General features: G+C 44.6%; 1 protein-coding gene across 4 annotated transcripts in view; it reads right to left on the reverse strand.

Annotated features, from left to right (window-relative positions):
- Positions 1-15,511, reverse strand: part of PAK5 (p21 (RAC1) activated kinase 5) — a 198,780-nt gene that overhangs the window by 48,967 nt on the left and 134,302 nt on the right. Inside the window, exon 1 of one of the 4 annotated variants that reach the window (XM_027653873.1) lies at positions 4,092-4,279. The exons of the other annotated variants lie outside the window; for them this stretch is intronic. The gene's annotated coding sequence lies outside the window, so the exon portion shown is untranslated. Of the gene's footprint in view, positions 1-4,091; positions 4,280-15,511 lie in introns of those variants that run through there. 4 annotated transcript variants of the gene reach the window in all.

Consider the following 15,511-nt stretch of genomic DNA (forward strand, 5'->3'; position numbering starts at 1 on the left):
TACTTCTAAACCTGTACAGGCTGTGCTGGCTCTCAGGGTATCACTCTATTACTATAACACTGGTAATAAAGGTTGCTTTCCAGTGAAGGATCATCAGCAACAAATGCTTCCTAATGCATTATTAATGGTAAGCCTCTGATAAGAATACTCTTTGGGATGAAACACATCTGACCTGTAAAGTGTTTACCAAGAAATGACACAAAATCAGATTATTTGGTATGTCAAAAGACCTTTAAAATGCAAACAAACATATCCAGAGATTATATGGATCCACAGCAAGTGCCTGGAAGATGAAAATCATGCCTGTTGTTATCACTGTGGGTTTCCTACCTTCTTACTATCCGCTTTTACACTGCATTGCTGTAATAATAACTGAAGGAAAAAATATTTCCACAGTCTACAATAAATCACAAATGTGTAGATTCTACTTGAAATGTTTATTCCATACATATTTTCTTGTCTTTTTTTTTTCCCCACTCTGCACTGTGCTGAAAAACAGGTTTGAAAGTCAATTCTTATCCTATTACCTATTGAGTTGCTGTCATGCAATGCTCTGTCTCCACATTAAAAATGAGAACTGATCCCTTGAAGGGTTTCTAGAGCTTACTGTTTATTACCTCCCTCAGAAAGTTTACCATAAGCTCTTTACACAGAACATGGAATGTTTATAAAGAGATGCCTGCTCAGTCCTCCTCCCTTGGGATCATCCTCAACAGTCAATAATTGCCACTGAGGAATTCCTCAACACTGATTTTTTTTGGAGCTAAGTGACCCTGCCGTGCAGACTTTGTATTTTCCATCTCCAGACACCAGTTTGGAAAGGATGGGTCTCACCTGTCCTCCAACTGGGAGATAAAGGTTGGAAGAAGAAATGGAGACCCCTTATGCCTTGTCTCTGATGTGAAAGCTTTTGGACCAGCCACAGAAAAGCAAACAAAATCCACAGTATGATGCAAACTGAATGAAAGAACTCCCACATCTCTGTCTCTGGGCAATCTGTGCAAATCCAGAAAGATGAATGCAACTGTGAGGTCTTTATTGTTTCCCCCCTTTTAAATGTCAGAAACAGAAATTTTTTTTGCCTGCAGGAAGGTTTTGAGCAACTGCAGAGGTTACTGCATCTCAGATGGCCCCCACTGCCACCTTCCAAGAGATGCTGCTGCTACAGGAAGTGGTTCCCATTCCTTCCTTCCAGAGGAACGAAGCACACACGTGAATCACTGCATTTTGCTGGGCCCATCCATACGCTGGTTATGGGAAGGGCCTCTCCAGGCCCTCACCAAGAGGAGGGGTTTCATCTGAAATGCTCCAAAAGGACACTTGCAGCCTCTCAAAAAAAACAGAGAAAGGAGGTTGCCAGGTGACTCAGTGACCAGCTAAAATGACTCCCAAAAGCCTTGCTCTGGAAGCACCATGCCAAGCTGCCCTCTGACTGTGTGCATGAGCTAATTCAGCTGCCAAACTTTCAGGCAATTGTGTCAAAATGCCACTTCTCTCCCAGAAGAAGCTCCTCTCGTGCTGGAACCACACGACATCACTCCTCCTCAGCCTGCACCAACCGGCTTCACAGCAGCTCTCAAGGAGGTTGTTTTGTTGAGAAACTGCCATTGTAACAAGGAGTCTGTGAGAGAAAACAAGGTCTTCTCCAAGTATTTTGTAATAAATCTTATTTACCACTGAGGGGAAAATGCTGAGGCTGTATAGAGGTGAAGATCTTGGCCATCATCTCTCAGGAATCAACAGCTCATGGATCCCCATGGCTCCCACCCTGCTCAGTGAAATGGTGCCAGCGGCCCATCAGGCCCTGACCCCTCTGTTTATATTTATATACATTTATGTTTAAATTTAGCATATTTACATCTGAGATTGCAGGTCCTTCTTAACGTCTCAGCATCAAAAATATACCACCAATTAGGAAATAATAATCATTTTAAAAAAAGAGCATCTCTGCCTGCTGACTCTGGCTGCATTCACCACTGTTTCCAGAGGCAGGCAGATTCATTAATTCATTCATTCCCCACTTCGTTATGGAATGACTCCAACAAAGCTGCTGATACAACTGGGAAATCAAAAGATGAGCCAGGAAAGCGACTGCAAAAAAAAGCATTAAGGAAACGTGTGGTTATGTCGAGTGGCAGGGCCAGAGTCAGCAATTCATGAAAAAAGGGACTGCAGAGTCACTGGCTGAGAGGAGAATTAAATGTGCAGAAGGAGCTCAGATCCTAATGGAAGTACTTCCTTACAAAAAAAATTAATAAAAATTATAGTTTCTGTTCAAATGAAATATGTTGTCCTGCAAAATCTTTCATTTAATTGTCATTGTTTTCCTTTTGTACTTAAACACAGAATCATATATAACCTGTAAGATATTTAAGATATAGTTAACTCCTTAGGCTTCCCCTCAAATTTTGGACATATGATTCAATAAATACCCTGATGCTTTTTGTTTCAGCCACTCTGAAAAACATCTGTGCTCTAGGTGGGCATCAGAGATGACTTACTGATTGCTTCATGGGGCAGTAGAAAGGTTTTACAAAGATGATTTTAGGACAGCCACGATACTCAAACTATTTGATACGTCACAAATTAATGACCAGAACATGTTTTTACACTTCACCCCTGTAAGCCTCTGCACTCCAAGCATCAGGCTTTGGTTGTACCCTGTGCACCCACCCCAGTGGGTGTAACTGTGCCCAGCCTTGAGCTCAGCCACACTGACAACCATGGCTTTCTAAATTATTCCCAGCTTCTTCAGGATCAAGGCAGGAAGATGTCCTGAACGGCTTTTAAAATGATTATGCAAGTCATAGTGGGCTGTATAATACCTTTTCCAAAAAACCTTCCCTCTTAGCACTCTGACAGCAATCAGCCGTGTCATTATGACTCTTCTTTCTCCTTATAACATATATTCTGAATGTTTTAAATGGAAATAACATCATCTTGTCCCCCCCGTGTTTCGTACTCGTGGCGTGTCCTTGCAAGCAACCAAAGCTCAGGATGCCAAAAGCTGAAGGCTCAGCTCGCCCACGTAAGAGATGGGATATGAATAAATCAGTGCAAAGTCCATGTGAGCTCCTTCTCTCTCGCTAGCAGGGGCTCAGGCTGGAAAAGCTGGATCTGCAGTGGAGCTGCCATGCAGCCTTTAACTACCCGTGGTGCCATTTGAAATCCTCAGTTCACTCAGTATATGGATTCGGTTTTTAAAATACCAAATCTGCAGCTGGGTATTTACAGAGAAATGGGGGGGAAAAAAAGTGTATTTACTAGGGTGGCATGACCATTTCTTTTACAGAGTTTGACTTGCTGGGAGGGAGTTTAGAAACCCAAAGGAAACCTCAAAATTCAGAGAGCTCCAGACTCCATCCTCAGTGTCACCACCAGACTGGTTAGGGCAGATGTCACTCCTGCATACCTGATGAGAGCAGAGCTGGGTACCCGCTGCTGTGTGTTTTGTACCTCCCTGAAAGTCATCTTCAAAGGCCATTTATCTTTTCCCCAATGTAGAGCTGTGTCATCTCAGGCTTTCTGGAGCAGCATTTAGATCCTAATTCAACTGTTGCTGGCTTCAGGGGGAGGACCTCGACCCTAGAAATTGCCACTTTCTCCTCTATTTCCCCCTACTGAGAATAGGATGGGAAAAATAACCCTCCATGGTGACAACACATCCGAAAGCAGGGGAGGGGGGACTTTACTGGAGAAAGCTGATTTCCTGTTCCCTTTCTTTTTAACAGGCCAAAGGAGATGTTGTTTCCCTTCCTCCCTTTTGCTGCCACCACCTCCCACATCTCAGTGAAAACCAAAGTCTCAGACACTTCAGTTATAGCCCTCCAACAATGTTTTCTAAACCAAGATTTTGTAGAGCTGGAAGAAGGCTGAGCTTCACGTTATCCGCTCTGAATTCAGCAAAGCTTATGTTCATCAGAAAAGGAAAGATAGAAGTTTATGACTTGGAAAATCTCTGAGCCAATATTTGTAAATACAGTCTAATTTAATTACCAATATATGTATTTTTTCAGCTGTCCAACTTTCCCACAATCCCACTGGGATGAAGCAATCACACTATTTAACATGCAAAATCACTACTTGCCTACCAGCTTATTAAAAGGTGGTTTTCTAACTCAGAGGAAAAGGCGAATTACAGGCAAAGCAGAAGAGCAATAATCTGAACGCATCTGAAATGCTCCACTGAACTCTGCTCCAGCAAACATAAGAAAAGACTTTTTTCTCTTTTTCCCCTCTCCAGTGACAGCTTTCCAGTGCCACTGGCATCCATCACATGAGCAGAGGCAAATGCTTCCACACTTGGTAATAATCAGAGCAAGGAAATTATGGATCGGGAGGAGGAGGAGGAAACACAAGGGTTTTTTCTCTTGGCTAAAGGCATACTTCAATCTGAAAAGCTCAAAGGGAACTCAGTAGTAGCTTCCTCCTCCATTTCCACTTCTCAAGCAGAGCCAGGACTCCCCACAGATCTTCCAGGTTACCTGTTTTTCCTGGGCTCTCAGCTTTGCTGTGCTTCTGCTCTGTGTGCTGAGTCCCGAAGGACTAACTCCCTCAGCTCCTACCTATCCTTCCCCACACCACCACTCCACCACCTATTTATGCAAAATGATCTTCCAAACTCTCCCAACTTCATTTCAAGCCCACTTCACTGTCAGCTATTACTCTACCCCTACCTTCACTGTCACCCCAGGTTATGAAGAACAAATTCACCCCCCTCTCGCTTTTTGACCTGCACTGTTTGCTGCAAAACAACACGAGACCAAAGAACTGCCCTCGGCAGAACAGCTCCTCATGGGAGCAGATAAGAAAGGATTTTCCTTAATGTAATCATGAGCTGAAATCAATAAATACACGACAAGGCAATACAGAGGCAAACTTGGGCACTGCAGGGACTAGGGAGGAAATTTATATAAACTACAGTTACCAGGGTAGAGTAAAGAGCAAATACAAATGTAAAAGACACTACCAGATGCCTAAAGTCAAAGTAGAATATTAATAAATGATTAACATGGCAGGTTTTAGGACAAGTGTTACAGATTCTGTATCTCTACAAAATCAGCTTTTCATAGCCTAAGACGTTAAGGCTTAATCAGGGTGCATTGTTTTGGAGAAGAGCTATCACCAGTCAGTTAAACTGCAGGAATGGAAGTGGGGGGTTAATTCAAGATCCTCTAGGGAGGAGATTTGTTTGAAAGAGGTCAATTAAGCCTTCCACTCCAGTTAATCCCTTCTGTTTATTTTAAAATATCTGGAATAAGGAAAAAACGTTACAATAGGCCAGCAAAGCGAAATTTTTCCTATGGATGCACCAAAGCAAAAACCTGCAGGTCAGCTTGCTTTCAGCTGGGCAAAACACAGGCAGAAATTGCAATCAGCCTGCATTTCATATGGATGCATCACGTGGAGATGATTCAGGCTGAATTATTCTCCGAATCAGCCTTACGAAACACTCTCCTCTGACAAAGGCAGCAGTACTTGATCCGGTTTTGGTAGAAGTTAATATTTTAACTTACTTCAACTTGGTTGGGAAGTTGTGGTCAGGCAGAAGAGAGCGGATCCTCAAAGGAAGTATTTCTGTCAGTTTGCATTTTACTTCAGAAGTCAGGAGCTGCCCATCTCTGCCTTCAGAGCCCCTCTTCCCCACAGCCTCCCAGCTGTTAATGGTACTATTTACATATATTTCCCTTAAGCTTTTGAGTCACCAATGGTTATTTAGGTCAATGTATTTGTTTCTTCTGCTCTTCTGAATATTGATGGGTTTCAATCTTTTTTTTTTTTTCAATCTCTTTCTTTGGTCCTACCGTAACTCCTTTCCGAGCTTCCCAAAGCAAAGCAGCAAATGCCAGGCACACCACACACTGTGCTGCCCATCTGCTTCCCGCTGCCGCCTCCCTCCTCACCCCATGGCACATCCGTGTGCGTGATCTTTGTGGAAAGGCTTTCTGTGTGTCACAGACCACCTATCCTGCCGAATCAGAAAACAGGAAAAGCAGCATTACCCCTTCCCAGAGCCAGCCCTGTACAGTTCTTTTCAGTGCTCACCAGCACTGAGCTCTTTTCTGTTCACAGGGCAGGTGAGGAGCCACCACCGTGCTGTGAACCCATAACCAGCAAAAGCCTCAGTTTCCATTCCCTTGCTGTGTCATTAATTGCATGGAAGGATGCTCCCAGCATTTAAGAAAAAGCCCTGGTGCATGTGCCTGTAGCAATGAAGCAAGGGACAGACAATGCCTATTGGGAAACCAGCACAGGTCAACAGGGTGGCAGGGAGGAGAGGGGTCTGCAATGTGAAATGTGGGAGCGGCGAGGGCAGGGTGGGAGTTGTGAACACAGAAATCATGGTAGTTTTCTCTGGGAGGACAGGAGCAGCCCAGATATCAATGGGAGTGGCAGAGTCCCCTCCTAGCAGAGGGGGAGGTTGAGCCAGAGGGGACAGATGCAATAGAAAACTGAGTAAGGGAGGAGAAGCCAGGTGAGATGGAGCTGAAGCAGTTGAGCAGCTTTGACCTGATCCATTGTCAAAGTGGAAATCCAGCTGAGCAGCAATTAAAGAGCTGGGGGGAGAATTTGATCAGCATACTATACTCAGGGCAAAGTGATGGTGGCACAATCAGTTTGGTGCCACGTGGCAGCTGCTGCAGGTCCCCTCTGCCGGGTCTGCCCTGTGTATTCCTCCCAGCACCCTCATCACTCAGACTTGAGTTCATTAGACACAGACTCACTGGCTCCCTTCACAAATCCATAAAACTCCTTTGGGCTCAGCTCTGTAGTCCTCTCTCACTTCCCATGGAAGCAGGTGACCTTCTGAGATCAGTAACACCCCATTCTCCATCCATGGCCTCAGGAACGTCTCATTTATGCAGAAGCAATTAAGGGGGTTCATTTTCTGGTAACGAACTCCCACCCCATTAGAGTGTATGTGCTTTGTCCCATGCTCTGCCTTTCTTTAAAGGGAAAAATCTGCTTTCATAGCTGCCTCCATGGAAACAGCAACTCTGTGGTGCTGGCAATGCTCCAGGCTCGATGGGTTCGGTTCAAACATGGAAATCTGCCTTTCTTGATCACAGTGTGCTGAAACCTCATGCCAAGATCCCAGAGCCCAGCCAGGTCTCCTCTGGCTTGTTCAACAGCACCAGTGGAGTTCTTGTGGGTCAGATCTCACACCTGGCAACATCTGTGCAAACCTACTGCTGAGGAACACTTGGGAAACTGGAGGGACTAGACAAAGCTTTTACCTCACACACTTCGTTAACTCTAGCAGCACTAATGCAGATGCTGGACTATCAAAGTAGCTAATGGAGTGAAGGTAAGCACTCAGCTTCCCTCCTATAATGAGCTTTGAGACCAAACCTCCAGTAAATGTAAATAAAATAAAAAAAAAAATAAAATTCCTCCAATTCCCATTTTGAAAAACTTGCACAAAAAACACAGCACAAGTGATCTGCTGGATTTGGCCCCCCCATAGGCTGCTGCATCCCCCAGCAAGGTCACAGCTGGTGGCAGACCACAGCAATACCTACAGGGCTCCTGGGCTAAACTTCCAAAGGAGGATGAATGACTCCTTTGGCCCCTTGAATCCCCTAATCTGCAGCTTTCAGACTATCAAAGAGGATGCACGGCAGCTGCACAAGCAGAGTGCAGGTAGAGAAGAGGGGATTTGCCCTCTGGCTTGGGAAAATTGGTCCCTGTGTAATAAAACACATAGCTCTTCTATAATCATTTGTTCAGCTCCATAAATCCCAGGGCATAAATCAGGCTGTCGGGAAGAGCAGCTGTGAAGGAATCTCTGCAGGAGGAATGAAAAAGCTGATGGGTGCCAGTCCCAGTGCTCCGCTGGTTCCACGCCGCTTTACTGCCACTGACTTCAAAGGAGCTGCTCAGTCGTGGTACTATAAATACCAGCAGAATGGGGCTCAGTGGCAGCTTCTGGTGAGTATTAGGGAAATGTAAAATTCAACAACCCCTAATTGCCCTTCAGTCAACAGCACCTGTTTAAATTACTGTTATTATGTCAAAGATATTGGAATTGTTAACACAAACACAACCGAGGATTGCAGATGCTGTAGCTTTCCACCAGCAAACCTTTTACTTGCTGCTAAATATTTTCCCTTTCAATACAGGAACAACACCCATGGTGGCCAATACCCAGTGATCAGGGGCTGCTCCAGGATTTGCAGGAGGGTGTCCTGCAAGCAAGGACAGAGCTGGTGAGGGAGGAGAAACTCTTGACAAAGGCCCCAGGGAGCTCATGAAGGAAAGGCTGAGAAGGGAAAGCGTTCATCCTGCAGGGAATGATTAAAAACAGTTATGAAAAAGATGTGAGGAAAGTCCCAAAAGAAACATCGTCCATGTGTCGGACCAAAAAGACCAAAATAGGTCTTTTTTAGCAAAAGGACATGGTGTATTCATCAAAAATACTGTTTTGGAGGACCCGAAGCTCAGCTGGGTTGGGAGAAGCATGTCCAGATCTCTGCAAGGTCTTTTTCAAAGCAGGGATTTAACAGAGGATCTTCACGAGTCTCCTCACCACCATCTCTAAACACTCTGGTATGGGTGTCTCTCAGTGTCTCCTCAAAACACTGAGATGTGCACAAAGACCTGGGTCAGCAGCACAACTTCGGGTTTCTCTTTCCCTCTCTCTCAAGAAAGCTGTCCCTCCCTCCCAGACGTGCTGCTCAGAATCCCAGACCCAGGATTGGTGCTGCATGCTTCACAGCTGCCAAAGCCAATGGAAAGGAACTGTACCTCTAGCAGGACCAAACCCAATGGACCCCACTCCACTGGCCAACAGGAGGTTCAAGACCCATTCCCAGCACCAGCTGACGCTGCACTGGGTACCAGGAGTGCTGTGCACCCTGCAGGATGAGGCCCCATGGATTACACCTTGGCATCCCGCCCCGGGGAGTTATGCAGATGACTCAGTGCCATCAGCAACAATAAATTCAATGGGCAATGGTATTTCCACACACAGGGAAAAACTCTGGACGCTGGGTGCAAACACCGCTTTGTGCAGACAGGGAAAAGATCTCGAGCCGACACAATGCTTTACACATCACTGAAGCTCGAGTAACTGCAAAATCTGGCCCAGAATACCTTTTCCTTGGTTATGTGTTTGCATTGTAGAGGGTTTTTTTAAATACATTTCTAAACCAGATGTCTTAGCATGGACGACCCCAGCTCTGCTGAGGAATTATGCTGATTTAACTCTTCTGAGGGGCTTTGCCTGAATTTAGCTTAATTGCTGCCAAAGAGCCAAACTTACCCCAGTTATTATAAAGACAGTAGGTACTGCTGCTGGGTGAGAGCTGCATCTGCTGCACATATGATGCAGTCCCTACCCCAGAGGGCTCCCTGCCTGCATGGAAAAGGCACAGCAGGGAAAAACCAAGTGGGACAAGCCCCATTCAAGCACATGGTGAAGTGATCACATCACCCCAGGAGCCTGGGTTTGATTTCAGACCTTTGATACCACCACTTCTCATGTGAGTGTTTCCATGGGAAATTCCAAGCTCAGAAGCACAGATCAGGTCTGATGCTGAGGGGGGTTTAAGCCCTGATCCTACCCACACATAGGCATGACTTTATTCTGGTTGCTTGGTCTTTCAAGGGTTAATGAGACTATTCCTGTGCTCAAAGCAAAGCAAGCACCAAAGCTTACAGGACCAAGGTCTGATTTTGTTCTCCGAGGCAAGAAGTCTCTTAATTTGCCATTGGTTTTCTTGGAAAGGTAATTGTCTTTTTGGAGCTGCTCTTTGCCTTAGGTTCTAACTATTTTGAGCCTTTTCAAAATGCCACTGCTCGAGCCACTTTTAAAGGCACCAATAAAATTCATATTAAAAATGACTTAGCGCATAATTCATGGCCTCTAGAAAACCATTTCTTATTCGGCTGGCAAACCAACCGGTCATGCATTTTACATTGCTTGCTCATTTTCTCAGCTGTGCTGCACTGCTTCAGGAACAACGTATCCGTGCTGCACATGTCAGTCAGACAACACACCTTGATGCCAACATAAATCCAGCGTGGTCACCTGGGACAGGACGCAGCCGTTTGCTCTCTCACACAGGAGGGAAATCAGAGCTACAACAGATTTACAACCGGGCTGAATCAGATCAGGGGACGACCTCTGTAATATCTGTCCAGGTACAAAATGTTCTACTTAATCTTCCTATTTGTTTCCTTTGGACACATCAGCCTGAGAATTTATGGCAGCAGTGTTGGAAAGGCAGAAATTTTATGCAAGTATTAGAGAAAACCCCTGGGAAACATTTAACAGAATAAACTCGAGAGCTGGTACCAGAAACATAACTGAGAAAGCTTGTGCTATACACAGCTATGAGTATAAGCATTCACTTAAAGTAATTAAATTATAGTACTAAAGAGTTGAAGTATCTCATAAGAACTGTCTACAATATGCCACAGAGGAAGGTACGTAAATCAAATAAAAAAAGCCAGATGAGAATCCAAGTATCATAACTGTTCCATCCTTTCAAAATAAATCTAGGACAACATTATATTGTATCCTTAATTCACTATGTCCAAGTTGATATTTATTAACAGTCAGCTCTGAAGCCCCTGGTTAAAATAAAATGGACTGTGATTTTAAAATATTGGTTTAGATAGCCCATACTACCTAATTTGTGATTTATACCATACTTGTGGAAAAGGTCTCACAAAGAGAGGACTGAACGAGGTATAAGGAGACTGCTGAAATCATAAATTTGAAAGCTATTCTTAATAAATAAGTAAACAAATAAATAAATCCTATTTACAAGTTTTTATTATGGCAAAGCATTGCCCATTGTCTCCACCATCTCAAATCCAAAAATGAGAACTTAACAACATTCCCTTCAAGAAACCAATGAGCTCTACCTCTCTCATTCAGATTTAAAAACTTTAGCCAACACTCCTAATGTAGGTTATACCAGAAAGGGAATATTGTAATTCTTTCTCAAGAGATTTGAAGAATGGAGACCCAGAGTGGTTTAATTAATTTTAAATAATCAAGTTCAACTTGATATAATTAAATTTAATCACCTATCAGAGTTAATAGGCCAAAAATAACAAACCAGATGAGAAGAATGAGAAATTCAGTCCAAAAGGCCCCAGAGTCACTAACATGGTTATTAAAGTACTGAAGTTTGGCATATGTGGCAGTAGGAAAATGGAGTATTTGAAGACACACACCCTTCTGAGCAAAAGGCTACCAGGAGAACAGCAAGAAAATCAAGGCAGTGGAAATTCAAGCTTCAAAGATTCTCTGAATAGAAAAACATCTGACTTTGGAAATTCATATTTTTTAATTAGTTCCATGAAGATTGAAGAGCAAAGGCTGAAAGTAAGATTCCTGCAGCAAGGAAGAAAGCACTTTGGAAGCCAAGGGTACAACATCATGTTCACATAACAAAAGGCAAAAATGATGACAAAGACTTTGCTGGAGAAGCTTTTCTGCAGGCTCCCTCCTAAAGAAGATCCAAACAAGTCATGCAATGTATCCCTGATGACTATTGCAGTGAGAGGTCATCATTAAGAGGTTGGTCAGAACATATCAGAGAAGCACATGTAAGGAACCTCAACTCTCAGCTCCAAGATCCTATAAGATACAAGAGGATAAAAATAACAGAGGAGAGGAAGAATGGAGGCACTTGATAGTCTTGCCTGCTGCCTTTTTGCTGATGTTACATGCCACTTCTTTTAGGGTATTGGAATTCTTCTTGAGAAAAGCAGTAATTTAAATTGCCAGGAAATATTGTTTACAGTGGGCTCAGAGCCGTGTCCTAGAAATTACTAACAAAATGGTGTAGCCCCACTTATAAAAGGTTAATTTACTTTCTTTTCTGTAGTACCTTTACAATTACACACTGACATTAGACAATCTTTGTCATGCCAAACACTGATTTGAAACAGCAGTAGAGCTTTGAAACAGCAGCAGAGCTTATTTCCATTGAAACCATAAGACACGGGTATAAACATAAAACACAAGAAAAAAAGAAAAAAAAGGCTATTTGAGCAGATACTAATTTTCAATTCCACCTTCCAGTCTCCAATACAATCATTTGAGTAGAAATGGATTTAGCATCCTCAGCAGCCCACAGCACAACCTCCTCCTCTAAATAACTGTGCACAGCTCAAATCTCTACGGCCCCGGGACGGAATCACAGCGGCTGCAGCGGGATGTACTTCCCTGTACCTGCACACAAGCTGCCAGCACTGCCATTCCCAATCCCCCTCTTCCCGTGGCAGATGGAATCCCCCACCCATCTGGTCCCCACGGGGTTACAGCAGCAGAGCTGCCTTCCCCCCTCTCCGTGGGTGGGTGGCTGACTGACAGATGCACAGCAAGGGGAAACTGAGCCTCTTCCTATGATTATCTCTCGCTCCCTGAGAAGGATTTAGTTCATTGAGGTTGTAGCTGAGAGTTCAGTTTACACAAGCTTCTTGCTCACGAGATAAAAGCTGGTTGGTGTGTGTTTGTTTAACTCGGGTCAGGCGAGACCGTGGGGAATCATTCCCGCGTGTCCCCAGGGACAAGGTGCAAAGCCTGAACGAGCTCACAGGCTTTGGATCGCAGTAAGGCCTAGTTTAGCTGTCAGGGTACCCCAAACTTACCTGCCTGCCCCCCAGGATGAGACTCCACAGGAGTTTTCTTTTATCACTGTATTTTCAATCCTGAAATCAAAAACACTGAACCTCACTCTGCCATGGAAATACACATGTGCCTACATACACAGATATATCCACATATGCATGGAACTGCACATACATGCATGTACACACACACATGCAGTTGTAATCAGTTTTCCTGAGCCTCAACCTGAGCAGGAAAGTGCAGGAAAGCTATAGTAAAAACCCAAAATCAGAGATTCCTTGTCACTACATTTCAAGACACAGAGCTTCAAAAAAGAGTCAAATGACCGTGACCCTCACGATCTCCCTGTATGCTTACAATGCAAAAATCAGAATGTAACTCTTTCTCTGTTCCTTCCAATTGTTCCCAAACTTTGTAAAACTGCAGGAAGCCTGTTGGCTGTGGTGATGTCCCCTCCACTACTGGCACCTTGCTATTTACAGCCAAACAGCCTCTTGCATGGCTGAGCCCCATGGAACTGGGAATGGGGGAGCCCTGAGAACCCCAACACTGCCAAGGCACCTCTGCAGTAGGACCTGCACTGGAATTCATCCTGCCGTGGCTCTGCAAAAAAAGCAATTCCCATGGCTGGTGAGTGGCTGGGTACCCGTTAAGCCTCTCCCATGGAATTCATGTCTGACCAGCCGTGAGCTGACACAGAAGTGCTTTTTTTCAGTGTCACCGCTTTATCTGGCTCCGAAAAAAAACCTCGCAGCCTCACTACCATCAACACCTTCAGCTGATAAATTTGGCTGATCCGGGCCCACGGGTTCAAAAGTTCTCGGAGGGAGGATATAAACAGAGCATGAGCACATAAGCCTCCTTAGGAAGTCGGGCTGAAAGGAGATTTGACTTTCTAAAGTGTCATGATACAGTCTATTAAGATGGTTTCAAGACACAGGCGCAGGGCAATAAGGGGATCACTGCCTCTGTCTGAGCAGCAATAAATAAATCCTTTGTACTACATAACCTGCAGACAGCTTTCATGGGAACACAAACAAAACATTTCAAGATGTGGGGAAAGATGTCAGGCTGGGCTGGGAGGATCTCAACAACTCGCTTCCTCCGAATCAAGCAGGTTTAAACACGCTGGATCTGTGGGCTGAGAACAACTGAGTAAGCTTCAACAAGGCCAAGTGCTGGGTCCTGCATTTGGGTCACAACAACCCCATGTAGTGCTACAGGCATGGGGAAGAGCAGCTGGAAAGTTGCTCAGCAGAAAGGGACCTGGGGCTGCTGGTTGACAGCCCAATGGATATGAGCCAGCATGTGCCCAGGTGGCCAAGAAGGCCAAAGGAATCTTGCCCTCTGTCAAGAACAGTGAGGCCAGAAGGAGCAGGGAAGTGATTCTTCCTCTGTACTCGGCACTGGGGAGGCCGCACCTCGAATCCTGTGTTTGGTTTTGGGCCCCTCAATTCAAAAAGCACATGGAGGTGCTGGAGTGAGTCCAGAGAAGGGCAACCCTGGGGAAGGGTCTGGAAAACATGTCCTATGATGAGTGGCTGAGGGAACTGGGGTTCTTTACTCTGGAGAAGAGGAAGCTCGGGGAGCCTCATGGCTCTCTACAACTACCTGAAAGGAGGTTGTACTGAGGTGGGGGCTGGACTCTTCTGCCACATCTCAAGTGAAAGAACGAGAGGAAATGGCCTTAAGTTGTACCAGGAGAGGTTTAGACTGGATATTAGAAAATATATTTTCACTGAGTGGTCAGGCATTGGAATAAGTTGCCCAGAGAGGTGGTGGAGTCACCACCACTGGAAGTGTTCAGGAGGTGTCTTGATGCGGCACTTGGGGATATGGTTTAGGGTTGATTATCCTGGTGCTGGGTGGATGGTTGGACCAGACGGATGATCCCAAAGGTCTCTTCCAACCTTGATGGTTCTGTGATTCTGTTAAGCCAGCAAATGGTGGGAAAAGTATTTAAAAAAAAAAAATTAAAAGGTGACTGTAGCCAAGAAGTTCCTACAGGCTGAGAGAAGGCTCAAACAGCCTCAACATGCTGGAGACGCTGAGATTTCTGCAGATTTCTGCACTAAAAAGAAACATGTTCTGTTACCCTGCCAGTATTATACATCCTTTCAGCACTGGAGGCCTATTGATTTAGTAGCACCAGAGATATTTTAAAACACAGAATAATACAGTCAATTAGCTGCAATATGTGATGGCATAACCCAGATCCTACCTGTACTCAATATAAGCCGTGATAACCATCCGTGCCAGCCCTGGGATGCAGCACTGTTGGCATCCCATCACCATCCTCATCCCATCACCATCCTCCTGCTCTTATTTTGTTGATAAAACCACGTTTGCACTCCCTGGTGTTATTTTTACACTGTGCTGTGACTCCTTCCCACCCGGTTATTCACATAATTACAGCCACCCCAAGATTATGTTAATGGTTTAAGTACCAGGTTTAAATACAGAGAAAACAAACTGGAAGCCGAGTGCTGAGTGTTGTCTGTTTTCCCCAAATTAGGGAACGATTCTCTACTATTACAACATCCCTGTCCCTCCTGTAATTAATGCAGTGCAGTCAAAACCCACTGATACGAATGGTGTTAAAAAGGTCTAATTTGTCTAAATAGGACAGTCTATTAGCGAACAAATTACACATTGCCCCGGGAAACAAGGCAACACAACTCCACCTAACAGAGAAAGTTGATATAAAAGCATTTGCTGAAGACTTCAGCTGTTACCAGCCTCAGCTGAGCCCCAGTAACAGCTCCCAAGCGGAGAAGGGGATGGGTCTGTACATCCAAATAGTGTTGCACTCCAGCTCAGTTTAAGTCTTGGTTTCTACATCTCCCTTGCACTCCCACGGAAAGAGAAACTTCTTCTTGTGAAATACTGACAGAAACGCCACAAAAAGTTTGGTTTGGA

The sequence above is a fragment of the Corapipo altera genome, unplaced genomic scaffold, assembly GCF_003945725.1.
Source record: "Corapipo altera isolate COAL_440 unplaced genomic scaffold, ASM394572v1 70, whole genome shotgun sequence".
NCBI classification, from domain to species: Eukaryota; Metazoa; Chordata; class Aves; order Passeriformes; family Pipridae; genus Corapipo; species Corapipo altera.